Source organism: Bos indicus, chromosome 8 (genome assembly GCF_029378745.1).
Source record: "Bos indicus isolate NIAB-ARS_2022 breed Sahiwal x Tharparkar chromosome 8, NIAB-ARS_B.indTharparkar_mat_pri_1.0, whole genome shotgun sequence".
Taxonomy (NCBI): Eukaryota; Metazoa; Chordata; class Mammalia; order Artiodactyla; family Bovidae; genus Bos; species Bos indicus.
The window spans coordinates 91,118,226-91,132,794 of NC_091767.1; the positions used below are offsets into that span (position 1 = coordinate 91,118,226).

The 14,569-nt window shown below is 39.8% G+C and overlaps 1 protein-coding gene across 5 annotated transcripts in view; it reads right to left on the reverse strand.

The window, feature by feature from the left end:
* Positions 1–6,366: 6,366 nt before the first annotated feature.
* PGAP4 (post-GPI attachment to proteins GalNAc transferase 4) overlaps positions 6,367–14,569 on the reverse strand; it is a 48,945-nt gene continuing 40,742 nt past the window's right edge. For 4 of the 5 annotated variants that reach the window (XR_011568175.1, XR_011568174.1, XR_011568171.1 and 1 more), the window contains one exon: positions 6,367–14,543. The gene's annotated coding sequence lies outside the window, so the exon portion shown is untranslated. The remainder of the gene's footprint in view (positions 14,544–14,569) is intronic. The other variant, XR_011568172.1, reaches the window with a different exon arrangement.

Consider the following 14,569-nt stretch of genomic DNA (forward strand, 5'->3'; position numbering starts at 1 on the left):
AGCTTATGGTGGTGTGGTGTGGGTGCGTGCTCAGTTGTGTTCAACTTTTTGTGACCCCATGGACTGTGGCCCACTAGGCCCCTCTTTCCATAGAATTTCCCAAGCAAGAATACTGGGTGGGTTGCCATTTCCTACCCCAGGGAATCTTCCCCACCCAGGGATTAAACGGATGTCTGTTAAGTCTCCTGCATTGGCAGGCATGTTCTTTACCACTAGCACCACCTGGGAAGCCCTTAGCGAAAACATAGATGGAAAAATTCTAAAGAATATCTTAGTTGAATACAGTAACTTATAAAAGTGACTATGACATGGATTTATCACAGGGGTGCAAATGTACTTTATCATAAGAAGATACAATGATATAAGTAATCACATTATCAGATTACAGGGGGGAAGTAATCATCTCATAGTGAAAAGGTGTTAGAAAAAACTGGTTTTAATCAGTAGAAGGAACTGTCTTTAATCTGATAAAAGTATCTATGGAAAACCTGTATCCTAGTTAATGGTGAAATATTAGAAGCATTTTGTTTAGGATAAGGAATAAAGCAAGCGTAGCCAGTATTACCACATCTGTTCAACATTGCCCTAGCCAATGAAATAAATGGTTTAAGACAAGAAAGAGAATAAAAAATATGAAGTTTAGAAATGAAGAAACAAAATTGTTCATTATTTGTAGGTGATAAGGTTATCTACCTGATGGAATAATTATTAGGATTAAACATAGGTTAGAAAGGTTGTGTGTGTGTATTCAGTCACACAGTTGTGCCTGAATCTTCGTGGCCCCAAGGACTGTAACACGCCAGGCTCTTCTGCCCATGGAATTCTCCAGGCACGAACACTGGAGTGGGTTGCTATGCCCTCCTCCAGGGGATCTTTCTAACCCAGGGATCATAGCTGTGTCTCTTGCATCTCCTGGATTTGCAGGCAGATTTTTTACCACTAGTGCCACCTGGGAAGCCGTTAGGTACAAAATCAGTATACAAAATCAACTATCTTTTCAAATACATCACAAACAGAAAATATATCTTTCAAAAATAATTTTGAAAAGCATGAAACAATATAAAATATAAATAAACCTAACAAATAGGTAAGATCTCTATGGGAAAGTTAGAAAACTTTATAAATTAAAATGTTAAAACTTAAATATAATCCAAAATTTAGTTTCTTAGCTACTCTAATCTCATTTTAAGTGCTTAATAACCACATGTGACTAGCGGCTACAATATTGGGCCTTATGGTTATAAAAAACTAGGCAAGTTTAGCAAGTTTTAGTAGTTTGTTGCAGAGAGAAGTATGATGTAGTGCTCAATATGACTTTCAAGCCTGAAAAATATATATAATTATATTTAGTTAGAATTCTGTGAGGAAAAAGGACAATAAACATGTTCTGAACAATTACATGTATTTTTCTTTAAAGAATGATGTGTATGTGCATGAGTGCTTAGTGATGTCCAACTCTTTGCAGCTCCTAAGGACTGTATTCTGCCAGGCACCTCTGTCATAGAATTATCTAGGCAAGAATTATCTGGAGGGGTTTGCCATTTCCTCCTCCAGGGGATCTTCCACACTCACGGATTGAACCCATCTCTTGTGTCGCCTGCATTAGCAGACAGATTCTTTACCACTCTGCTGCTTCTGCTGCTAAGTCACTTCAGTCGTGTCCGACTCTGTGCGACCCCATAGACGGCAGCCCACCAGGCTCCCCCGTCCCTGGGATTCTCCAGGCAAGAACCCTGGAGTGGGTTGCCATTTCCTTCTCCAATGCATGAAAGTGAAAAGTGAAAGTGAAGTCGCTCAGTCATGTCTGACTCTTAGCAACCTGAGCCACCTGGAAAGCTTTAAAGAATGATGATGAATATTTAATCATTATAGTATTTTAGAACCCTTTGTATGTACTTAAAACAGTGACCAATATTAAAGCATTGGATATTATATCCTTTGGAACTCTTTAAATTGTATGTTAATATAAAGTGCAAGAGTGTACATAGTTCCTGAAAATTATTTGTGGAAACACACGGGCACAGTTTGAAGACAACTATCTTAAGAGTAACTATGAATTTTTCTTCAATGGATATATATATATATATATAACCTTTCTCAAAATAAAAGCAAATATTGAATTATTATCAAAGTCTGATGTTTTTTAAAAAATGATTTATTACTGTTGGTATAGTGTAGATTTAAAAATCATTAATTACTTTTGTATCTTGTGTATCCCTGGATTGCTCCAGGGTCCTAGCAAGGTCACAAAACCAAAAACTATTAAAAATATTCAAATTTATTCATGTTTCTCAAGGGACATTAACGAAGATCAGGCTTATAACTACAGCGGCACTTCTTTAAATATCCTTTTGTTTTTATCTTATACCCATGAACTTCCCTGGTGGCTCAGAGGTTAAAGCGTCTGCTCATGATGTGGGAGACCCGGGTTCAATCCCTGGGTTGGGAAGATCCCCTGGAGAAGGAAATGGCAACCCGCTCCAGTACTCTTGCCTGGAGAATCCCATGGACGGAGGAACCTGGTAGGCTACAGTCCATGGGGTCGCAAAGAGTCAGACACGACGGAGCGACCACTTCACTTCACTTCACTTCATGAGCTTTAGAGTCACTGTCACAAACTCTCCATCTTCACTCTCCTCCAAAGCTCTCCCACACACTTCTCGAGACAGAAACTTCTCTGTCCCCCTTCCCTTGAGTGTGTGTGCTCAGCTGTTCAGCTGTGTCCAACTCATTGCAACTCCATGGACTGTAACTTGCCAGGCTCTTCTGTTCATGGAATATTCCTTGTGCCCACCCACATTTCTTCCCCACAGGAAACAGAAGTCAAAACTTCTGTTCTTGATCACCAGCTACAGGACTCTAGAAAATGGCTGGAGGACATAGGGGCTTTTTGCCTCTGTTTCTCAGTAATTCTTTACAGAATAGAGTGCTCTGAAAAATGTGGTTGTTTTCACAGTCTGGCTGGTTTTCTCGAAAAATCCTCTTGGAGAGTTCTTTAAGAATAAATGTTCAAGTTTATTATTGGACTGAAATTTTCTTGGTTATGCTGTAGAACCGTCAAATACAATGATGTAATATATTGCCTGTAGGAAGGGCACTCACACTTAGTATGAGACGGGGGGAAGGTGTTGCCTATATATGTCATGTTATTATTATACGTCCTCATAAGCGAATAAACTTGCCTTCTTGATGTACGTATTTATCTTATGATTCTGGTTAAACTGTCTCATTCTGAGAGACAAATCTGTCCTGAGTCTGTAAACAAAATCCAGTTTCTGATCCTGAGGGGTTGTGGTTCAAATATATGCTGGGAGAAATTTACCCTGTGAGGTCTGTAGTCTTGTTCCCTTAATCCCTATGATAAACCCAGACATATCCATCTAGCTGAAAAAGTGCTTCTAAATAGTATTATCTGTGTGATGCCATGGACTGTAGCCTACCAGGCTCCTCTGTCCATGGGATTTTCCAGGCAATAGTACTGGACTGTATTTCCATTTCCTTCTCCAGGGGATCTTCCCAACGCAGGGATCGAACCCGGGTCTCCCGCATTATAGACAGACGCTTTACCGTCTGAGCCACCAGGGAAGTCCAGTATTATCTGGAGAGTTGTGCATTTTGCTTTTCTCATGTACCATTGCATCTTGAGCATTTTCCTATAGCACCGAATATTCTTTGAGAACACAATTATAATGGGTGTTTAATTTTCCAGAATATAGATATGTCTTTATTTATTTAACCAATTTTTCTGCTTTGGAAATCTGGGTTGTTTCTAGTTTATTTGCCATAATTATAAAAAGAGATGCAGTGAATATTTTACACTTAAAAGTTTTTTTTATACATTTCTGTTATTTCCTTAAGATAAGTTCCTAGAACTGGAAATACTAGAATCAAACTGGATGAATACTGTGGTCAACTTCACATTGTTTCCAATACCCATTTTCCCCTTCTTCTAAAATAACAGAGTATTAGCAGAGTAAAAGGCTGCTTGGCTAAAGGTATTTCCCAGTCAGCCTCATAGCTAGACGTGGCTGTATGACTAAGTTCTGGCTGATGGGATTTGAGTTTAGTGATGAAGGCCCATAAAAGAATTGTGCTTCCAGGACTTTCCGGGTGGTCCAGTGGCTAAGATTCCACATGCCCAATGCAGGGGGCTCAAGTCTGATACCTGGTTAGGGAACTAGATCCCACATGCTGCAATTAAGTTTTCCCATGCTGCAACTAAAGATCCTGCATGCCTCAATTAAGACCTAGTCCAGCCAAATAAATAAATAAATGTTAAGAAAGAAAGAATTGTGCTTCACTTTCCTGGTCTTTCTCCAGCTCTTCATGGGCTGGAAGATGAAAGACACTGAAGCAGCCAAATTGAACCCACAAGTGGAAGTCATGTGTTGAAGACAGCAGCAGGGCCAGCTACAATTTGTGGGGCCCAATGCAAAATGAACCTTCAAGCCTTCTTGTTCAAAAAAAAGGTGGGGGGATTGCCATTAAATATAGTAAAATTTATAGTTTTCTCATCTTTCCATGCTCTTTCTTCCCGCATTTTTTTGCTATATAGTTTTCTGCTAAGTAAACTTAAAACTTAGATCATTAACATGAATTTTACCATTCATTATATTGTGCAATGTCTGTCCATTTATAAATGCAAATATAAGAACATTTAACTCATGTGCAGAATCACCAAAATTATATGATTTGTATTTTGTAATTCATTCAAGCATATATATCTCATTCTTATCAGAGGAGTATAAATGCTGCACAAAACTGATTTAAATGTTTTTGTTTCACTTCTTCATACATATTCTATCAACACTCTATCCTCAGGTTATTGATGAGTAAGGAAAGACTGAAAGGAAAAAAACTTTCCCTTTCTTTCTATGCTATCATTTTCAAGGTAAGTGACTTGTTAATACATGGAAGTAACGCAAGTAAGGAAAGATTCCTTGTTGTTTGTGTTTCTTAGAGTATTATTATCTTCTTTCTGGATTAGTAGTAAGTTCTAGTTTAAATGGAGAGCATGTCCTCCCAGGACTCCCAGGACTGCCAGTCCCCTTCCTCACTTCCTTTCTTAGTCATCAACATAACATATTGTACTCACTTTGAGTTTCACTAAACTTCCATGCACTGTGGGTCCACTGGAATTCTGGGTTCGTGGAGCACTGCCAACATGACATGCAAATGGAGTGCAGGAATGGCAGACACGGATTGTGTATTCCTCTGCTCACTTGCACATTCCATTGTTGCACTGGACTTTACTTTTAAAACACAGGTTCAAAGATAAAATTAGTAAGACTTTCAAGATGGTAACAGCAGCCCATTAAACCAAGCTCTGGGCCCTTCTGAACATGGGGCTCTGTGGAACTGCACAGATCGAATAGTCAGACCTGGACGGCCTACCTGCTGGATGTTTAGACTGAAACACACTTCTACCCAGTTTAAGCTGTTGCATTTTGGGGTCTCTTTTGTTTCACTTTGTACCCTGACTCACGCAAACACTTTTAGTTATCAAAAATATCCCTTCCTACAATCTGGGGACTACGTGCTACAATGAGTACTCTAAGTCATACTTTTAATATTTTTGAAATTGGAGTGAATCTTATAATAAGTGTACTTTTAATATATTTATTTTACTTTTTCCCCCTAAAAAAGTCATTAAAAGCTAGATATTTAGTGTTTTATAATTGAAAGTGAAAGTGAAGTCGTTCAGTTGTGTCCGACTCTTTGCGACCCCATAGACTGTAGTCTAACACACTCCTCTGTCCATGGGATTTTCCAGGCACAGGTACTGGAGTGGGTTGCCATTTCCTTCTCCAGAGGATCTTCCCGACCCAGGGATTGAACCCAGGTCTCCCACATTGTAGGCAGACACTTTAACCTCTGAGTCACCAGGGAAGTTTTATAATTGAGGACATCTTCAAATCAAAGAGAGAGTATATTCATGTAACTCATTAATAGAACTTTAGATTCATAAAATATTTTAGCATTAAAGATCAGATGATCCAGAAGATTCTAAAGACTTAAAAAAAATTTTTTTCCCTTAAACCGGTCATTTTTTGAAATAAGTCTTTAGAGAGACTATATATAGTTGTTGTTCAGTTGCTAAGTTGTGTCTGACCCTTTGGAACCCCCTGGACTTCATCACACCATGCTCCCCTGTCCTTCATTCTCTCCTGGAGTTTGCTCAAATCCATGTCCATTGAAACTGTATATAGACAGATAAAAGTGCAGTGGGATGATAGGCAACCCAGAACATCCACCCGTCTCCCTGCTGACCTACAGTAAAAGGAACCGTTAGAGAGCAGTCTGAAACAAATGGAAAGACGCCAAGCCAATTCTTTCATCTTTGGCTGGTGCAAAGCACTAAGCAAATCTTTTAAAAATAACGACTTTATTGAGATATAATTGGCTTATAATAAACTTCACATTTGTAAAGTATAACAGTTGATGTCTTGACATGTTATTACACCCTTATGTTTTCACACATATGAAAACATCACTGCAATCAAGATATTGAACGTATATTTACATTACCCCTGAAAGTTTATTTTTTAAATTTTATAAGCCCCACCCCATCTCCAGGCAAAACTTACTTGCTTCCTGTCACTATAGAGATTAGTTTGCATTTTCTAAAGTTTTACATAAATGGCATCATTCAATATGTACCAATTTTTTGGGGGGCCTAGCTTCTTTCATTCAGCATAATTATTTTGAAATTCATCCATATCCATCCTTTTCATTGCTGAGTAGTATTCCATGAGCTGCTGATGGACATCTGAGTGGCTTCCATTTTTAACCACTGCAAAATAAAGCTCTATAAATATTCATGTATAGGTCTTAAAGTAAATGTATGTTTTCACTTTTCTTGGAATACCTAGGAGTGGAATGGCTAGATCTGATCAAATAGTATGTATATGTAACTTTTCAAGAAACTTCCCACTTGTTCTTCAAAATGACTGTAGCATTTTATCTTCCCAACATGAGTGTATGAGAGTCTAGTTGCTCTGTGTCCTCACCAACAGTTGGTGTAGTCATTAAAAATGTTTTTAACTATTCTATTGGGTGTATGACAGTATCTCATTGTAGTTTTAATTTGTATTTATCCAATGACTAATAATGTTGAGCATCTTTGTTGTGTTTGCCATCTTCTGTGGTGGAGTATCTGTGTCACTGCTTATAAATCTTTCAACTGTTTCAGTTTTTTTTTTTTTTCCTTGTAAGCTTTACACTCCTTATAAAGTTTCTGCCATAATAAGAATGCTTTGAGGCAGTTTATACTGTCTATTCTAAAATTTTGTTGATAAAACTGTTAGATAAACAGGACTATTAGTTAGAAACAAAGAAGATCCATGTTAACAGAGAGCTATCCAAATGGGCTGATATTTATGGCATCCACAGAGATGATTTACACTTATTCAAGCTGGCAGAAGTGAAAGTAAGTGGGGAAATGATGGCATAGAATTGGGAGACAGTGGGAAAGACTGAGAAGAATCGGCTAGGCAGGGCAAGATTGGTTTTGCTCCATCCAGTCTCTACTCCCACATGTGCCCCAAATTTATATCATGGTCAACTCTTTGCAGTCCTTCCCCTCGCCTCCCAAAGGTTTTTTTTTTTTTTTTTTCATTATTATGGATGAACCTTTGTTCCTTTATAGCAAATATGTTAAGAAGATGGGAAGCCTAGTTCAGCAGAGGAAACTAGCTATAGGCTATCCTTTGTGGTAAGGCTGCCAAGAATTCTCAGCCATGGGCCACTTGATCAGAAACCCATGTATAAGCAAAAGAAAGTTTATCCATATGCCAGTGTTAACATCTAGCAAGTTTTGTATTTTTAAAAAAGTGACTTCATACAAAAGCACAGTAATAAGCCTAGAGTTTGACCTTGTCTCTCTAGCAAGCAGGTAGGGTGAGAACACTGACCTAGACTACAGTTCTGAATATAGTTTGTAACGGAGTGTAACGGGTGTGACTAGGGGTAAAGGATTGAAGGGCCTGGGCAGAGGCAGAAGTGAAGATAACAATCACGGTGAACAGGAGAGAAGAGCTAGTCATGTAAGAGAGGAAGAGGAGATAGACAACTTTCAGCCAACTCTCCTCCTGTTTCCACTTTGGCCTGTAGGAAAGAGGGCACTTTTGCTGCTCCCATACTGTCTGTATATCCTTCTGACTAGCTTCTTTCTGAGGGAGGAGGAATTCCACAAATACTCAAAGTACAGGGCAATTACCAAACCACATTTAATAAGAGGATGGAGTCTCTAAGCTGGTGTTCCCTCGTCTGCAATTACAGTCCCTTATTTCAGTACATTGGGCAGGGTCTGCCCATTCTCTCTTCTACACATGGGATCTGCATCAATTGCCCCTGGTCTGTTCCAGACTTTTCCACCAACTCTTGAGTGATGGAAATGATGGAAGCTTCTTTAGGATTCTAGGCCTAAACAGCATAAACTGATTTGGCTTGACAAAGATCTCTGTACTGGGAGACAATTGGGTGCCTATTAGGTCATAAAGGTTATTTTGGGACTTTCCTGGTGGTCTGGTGGTTAAGACTCTTCACTTCCACTGCAGGGGAGTGCAGACTCAATCCCTGGTCAGGGAACTAAGTTCCCACATGCCATGCAGCATGGCCAAAAAATGTTACTTTATCCATTTGGTTATTGTTCTCATGGGCATATTCCTCAATTAGGAATCCCTGAAGAGGTTTGAGTGGTAGGATTTCAGCCCCTAAACTGTAACTGACATTTCTATAATTAATCCTCAAGAAAGTCCCCACCCAAGTGGGGCCCAAGAAAAGCACAATAGTACCTGAGACAAAAGGACTACAACGAGGGTCAAGGTGACAGGATAAATAAAGTGGAAAGAGACATGTATATATATATAACCAAATCATTTTGCTGTATACCTGAAACTAACACAACATTGTTAATCAACTGTACGCCAATACAAAATAAAATAAAAAATAATTTAAAAGTAGAGGGGAAAGAAAAGAAAATGGAAACAGGCTCCTTTGAGCTTCATCTGTGGGTAGAGAAGAAATCATCATTCAGCTATCCACCTACCTACCCATCCATCCATCCACTCATCAACACATTTCTGAGTTCTAGGCACCAAGCTGGGACATTATGATACAGCACCAAACAAGTTGAATACTGTCTGAGGGAGGATTAGGGAAAAAGGTGGGAGAATGTATGTGAATTTGTCATAAAAGAAAAAAAAGTTAGAATGAGAGATCTCACAGCATTGCCCCCACAATCGTGGACTTGTTGAAGCTCCTGTAGAAAGAGAAATTAGAGGTAAACAGTGGAGCTGATACTCATAAGCTAATTTTGGAGACTCTGGGCATAAGAAGTACGGATTTGAGGATCAGGTGACAAAACAGCATAGAACTGGAGAAGGGTCATTGTTTCCATGTTTTCCAAGAATCCAGCACTGACCTGTAAAGCAGATATTCCCAACATTCACCAAAATCTGTTCTCTTCCCTTTTATATATTGATATAGAAGACTTCTCTGCACTTTTTGGGCCTCTTGCAGCTGAGTGGCTCAGGCCATATGCAGTCTACAGCAGAGAACACCTGGTGAGTACCATTCAGTCCTTTATCTGGTGAGTGTCCCTGTAAGCCTGCTTGGTTGATCAGAGAGGTTTCCTGCTCCTAATGGAGCAGCTACAGGACTGTGAAGTCCTCAGTCTAAATTGCTAGGTTTCTATAAGCGAAATAGTTCCCCTAAAGGGTGCCCAGATCTTTATTAGATTTTGCGGTATTGAGAAATAAAACCCTTGTCATAGCAAGCCACTGACTGAGACATTGGCTTTTGTCCTTGCTATGCCAGTTTCGCCTCGCCTGGAAAACTGAGAGTTTGCTGAACACTAAGAAATAGTAACCTTAGCACAGGTACTGATGTTCCCAAAATGGTTATCATGAGCAGGGACAAGAGAGATGCCCTTTAGAGTTACTTTGTAGAGCCAGAATAGGAGAGGAAAGACCAGACAGATGATCTGTGATGACTGTGGTTAGCAAACTGCTTTGAGAACACATAGTTGTAAGCTTTCTCCTTGGAGATTCCCAGAAATATTTGAATGAGATTTTTGAGGGGTAGAGAAGAGTGTGTCAACAAAGGAAAATATGCATTATTTGATATTAAATGACTACATTAGTGTCACTAGGTGAGACCTGGTGTCTCTAGGTATTAATTGACTGAGTTGTGGGATATCTTGTGTTGGAGAGGGTTTGCAATTCCAGTTCTAGCTGGCAGAGCTGACTGCATTCTTATCTTTGTCCTTCTTCCTTGAAGAGTAAACTCCCAAACATTGTTCACATCACTAGAAACTTTGGGATCCTCCTAGGATTCATGTTGGACTTACCTCCAAACTTTCAAGGATAATGAACTCTCTTGGTAAACATAATGTGATTTCAATTTCATTGTTTTCTCTTGAATCTGAGTACAAACAGGAAAACATTTCGAATGCAGATGTATTAAGGTTTGCACGCCAAAGAAGGCTTCAGAAATTTATAGCATGGTCTGTATTGTGCATTAAAATTCATGAGACCACTTTACAAAATTGTGAATCTTGAAAAAAATTCAAAGCTCTTCAGTGCCCTAAATCAATAATTTCAGGACAGTTCAACAACAGATTGAAAGCATAGTTTTCAGTAGTCAATGGCTAATCCCCATATCCAATTTGAGTTTAACTATCTATACTTCTTTGAAAGTAGCAACAACAATCTTATTGTTTCCATGATGTTTCATGCACAGTTGCTCAGGAAGAAAATGCAATCTTATGGGCCTCTAGGAATTGGAGAAGCTTCTCCAAGCCTGTAATGCCTTTAACTAATTAATCCTATAATTAATCCTGTAGCACTATATTTTTGAAAGGTTCCTATGACCTAACCATATGATTATACAGTTAAATAAATCTAATCTAAATAAATCTACATGCTGCTTTGATTTCTAAATACCATATAAAGTGGCACGATCAGGAAGAATACTAAACACTTTGATTACTTCCCCCCAGGGTCACTGTTCACATTTTGCCTATGAGCTATCCATATAGATCTACTTCCTTGCTGTCAAAGATCTCTTCTTATTTGGATGGTGAGTAGAGCCCTTCAGGTCAGGAAAGACAGGGCCTCACACAAGCCACAAGGGAATAAATTGTGGTTGGGCTTTTCCAATTTATTTCCCTTTGCCTCTGATTGGTCTAGGAATGTGCCTATGGCCCATACTGGCAGATGAAACAAAAGGAGAGGTCAGTTGGGAGACTTCCTGTAATTGTTCTTCCCAGGAAAAAAAAAAAAAAACACCCACAGAAATTCACATGAAGAAAGCATTTTACCTCAGCCTTTCCTTTCTGCTTTGAATGTGGACTTGATCTTAGAAGCTGCAATAGCCATAAAGTGGCAAAAGGTGGCAGAACAAGACAGAGGAGAGTCTGGGTCCTTAATGACATCATTGCACTGCTGACTGACTTCTTAGGTGAGAAAATTTAACATCACTAGGATGTTAACATTTTGCCTGGAAAATCCCATGGACGGAGGAGCCTGGTAGGCTGCAGTCCATGGGGTCGCTAAGAGTCGGACACGACTGCGCGACTTCACTTTCACTTTTCACTTTCATGCATTGGAGAAGGAAATGGCAACCCACTCCAGTATTCTTGCCTGGAGAATCCCAGGGACGGGGAAGCCTGGTGGGCTGCTGTCTATGGGGTCGCACAGAGTCGGACACGACTGAAGTGACTTAGCAGCAGCAGCACTGCTTAAGGAAGGCCCTGGGAGACTGGATTCTGTTATTTGCTGCTGAATGCATCCTAATGCTACAACCATCCCAAGCTGAAACCAACCTGCAAAATTCACAACACAATTTCCAGACCTAAGTTAAAGAAAGTGAAAGTGAAGTGGCTCAGCCTTGTTGGCTTTGTGACCCCCATCGACTGTAGCCTGCCAGATTCTTCCACCTATGGGATTTTCCAGGCAAGAATACTGGAGTGGGTTGCCATTTCCTTCTCCAGGGGATCTTCCTGACCCAAGGATCGAAGCTGGGTCTCCCAGAAAGCATCCCAAACATCTTTTTCAGAGAAGTAGAGTGATAATAGCATTTTTCCAGTTCATTTGAGGTGTCTGATCTTTGGCAAATAAAATCAGAATTTTCATTTGCAAACCAAACTTATTGTCAAGTGACTAGAAATTACTAGTGAATGCTTTCTAACTAGGAATTACATTTGCTGAAAACTCAGGTCTTTCTCTTATTGTTTTGTTATCCTGCTTTGTTTATTTATACGGGGGAATCCTTGGAGGTAAGGATTAGAGTTGCTGAAGAGTTATGAACCATGACTGTGAGTTAACAAATATCCCATTGTTTGTGGAAGAGCACTTTGATCAGCTAGCCTTACAGCTGGATCGACAACTTTGGTCAATATTGTTTCAATGTGAATTGACAGAAATTAATTTTAATGAGGACAAGCAGAAGAAATGTTTGGCCCTCAGTCAAATATTCTTCATAGTTGAAAGAAGGGCGCTTACTCTCTTCTGGTGGGTGAGGAAGTCACCCACCTATGAGGGCAGAAAGCTCTAGGAGACTGGATCTAACGTGCAGTTAGCTGTGGAGAATATAAGCATTGGAAAGAACAGACTTTGCAAAAGAGACCCAAAGGCTACAAGCCTTGGCAAGGCAATGTTGGTTTTCACCTTGAGAGACTAATGACAGTTGTGACCCTCAGAGTCCTCTTTATGTGAGGATCAACAAGCTTTGGTCACCAAGGTGAGATAGTAAAACATTTGGGGTGAGGTTGTGAGGTTTTCTTTCTCTTTTTTTGGCTGCATGACATGGGAATCTTAGTTCCTGACCAGTGTTGGAACTCATGCCCACTGCAGTGAAAGCACAGAGTGCTGGGGAAGTCCCTGGAATGAGATGTTTCCTTGATTCTTTTTTGAGGTAAGGGCAAGTTGCTGCCAAGAAGGTGTGTCACCTCTGGGCAAGCACAGTTCTTTCTTTGGAAGTCAATTTTATTCAGTTTCAGAAAAAAGACCTCACATGAATTTGGATTAGAAAATAGGATATCAAGAGACTTATTTTCCTAGAAATGAAAGAAAAAGAAATAACCCTTCAAGGATAATTTTCTGAATCTTCCTCTTACATCAAAAGATACATGTCTTATCCCCACAGCACCTTCTCCAAGAGTCAACTCACCCTCCTTAAATTCTTCTTAGCTGGGACAAGCCAATTCCCTTCACCCACACCTCTCATTTTTTTCTGTAAATAAATGTTTATGTAAAACATTTCCTTTGTTAGTTGGAGACTTCTTCGGTGGATCACGTTGTGCTCAGCAAAAGTGGTTGCAGAAGAGCTGAGGAAGTTGGAGTAACTTAGACCTCTGGCGTTTTGGGGTGATTTATAGACAGTATCCTATAACCCCACCATCCCAGACTCACCTTACTATACTAGCTGCTCCCTTGGATGCCAAGGTCCTGAAAAGAAGAAAGCTGTCTTACTCACTCATCGTTGGGTCTCTAGCACTAGGCATAGTCCCTGTCACCCTGTAGGCACTCAATAAGTGCAAATTAATATATGAGACTTGGTGTCTTTTAAAAAACAAAATTTCTTGTGTTAAAGGGCTCCTCAGACACCATTCAGAATTTAATGTGTCTACCTTAGTGTGAGGACTAATGTTTAAGTGTGACAATAAGGGGTTCATTTGGCTGAAACAGTTCTTGTCTTCCATTGGCTGGTGTTAACTGGTATCTGGAATCAAGATTGCCTGGAGAAATATCAATAACCTCAGACATGCAGATGACACCACCCTTATGGAAGAAAGTGAAGAAGAACTAAAGAGCCTCTGGATGAAAGTGAAAAAGAAGAGTGAAAAAGTTGGCTTAAAACTCGACATTCACAAAACTAATGGCATCCAGTTCCATCACTTCACGGCAAATAGATGGGGAAACAACGGAAATGGTGAGAGACTATTTTTTTGGGCTCCAAAATCCTGCAGATGGTGACTGCAGCCATAAAATTAAAAGACCTTATTCTTTGGAAAAAAAGTTATGACCAACCTAGACAGCATATTAAAAAGCAGAGACATTACTTTACCAACAAAGGTCTGTGTAGTCAAAGCTATGGTTTTTCCAGTAGTCAGGTATGGATGTGAGAGCTGGACTGTAAAGAAAGCTGAACACTGAAGAATTGATGTTTTTGAACTGTGGTGTTGGAGAAGACTCTTGAGAGTCCCCTGGACTTCAAGGAGATCCAACCAGTCCATCCTAAAGGAAGTCAGTCCTGAATATTCATTGGAAGGACTGATGCTGAAGCTGAAACTCCAATACTTTGGCCATTTGATGCGAAGAACCAACTCAATGGAAAAGACACTGATGCTGGGAATGATTGAAGGCAAGAGAAGGGGATGACAGAGGATGAGACGGTTGGATGGTATCACCGATGTGATGGACATGAGTTTGAGAAGGCTCTGGGAGTTGGTGATGGACAGGGGAGCCTGGCGTGCTGCAGTCCATGGGGTTGCAAAGAGTTGGATACAACTGAGTGACAGAATTGAACTGAACAGGCATCTGAAAAAAAAAAAAAAAAAAACATG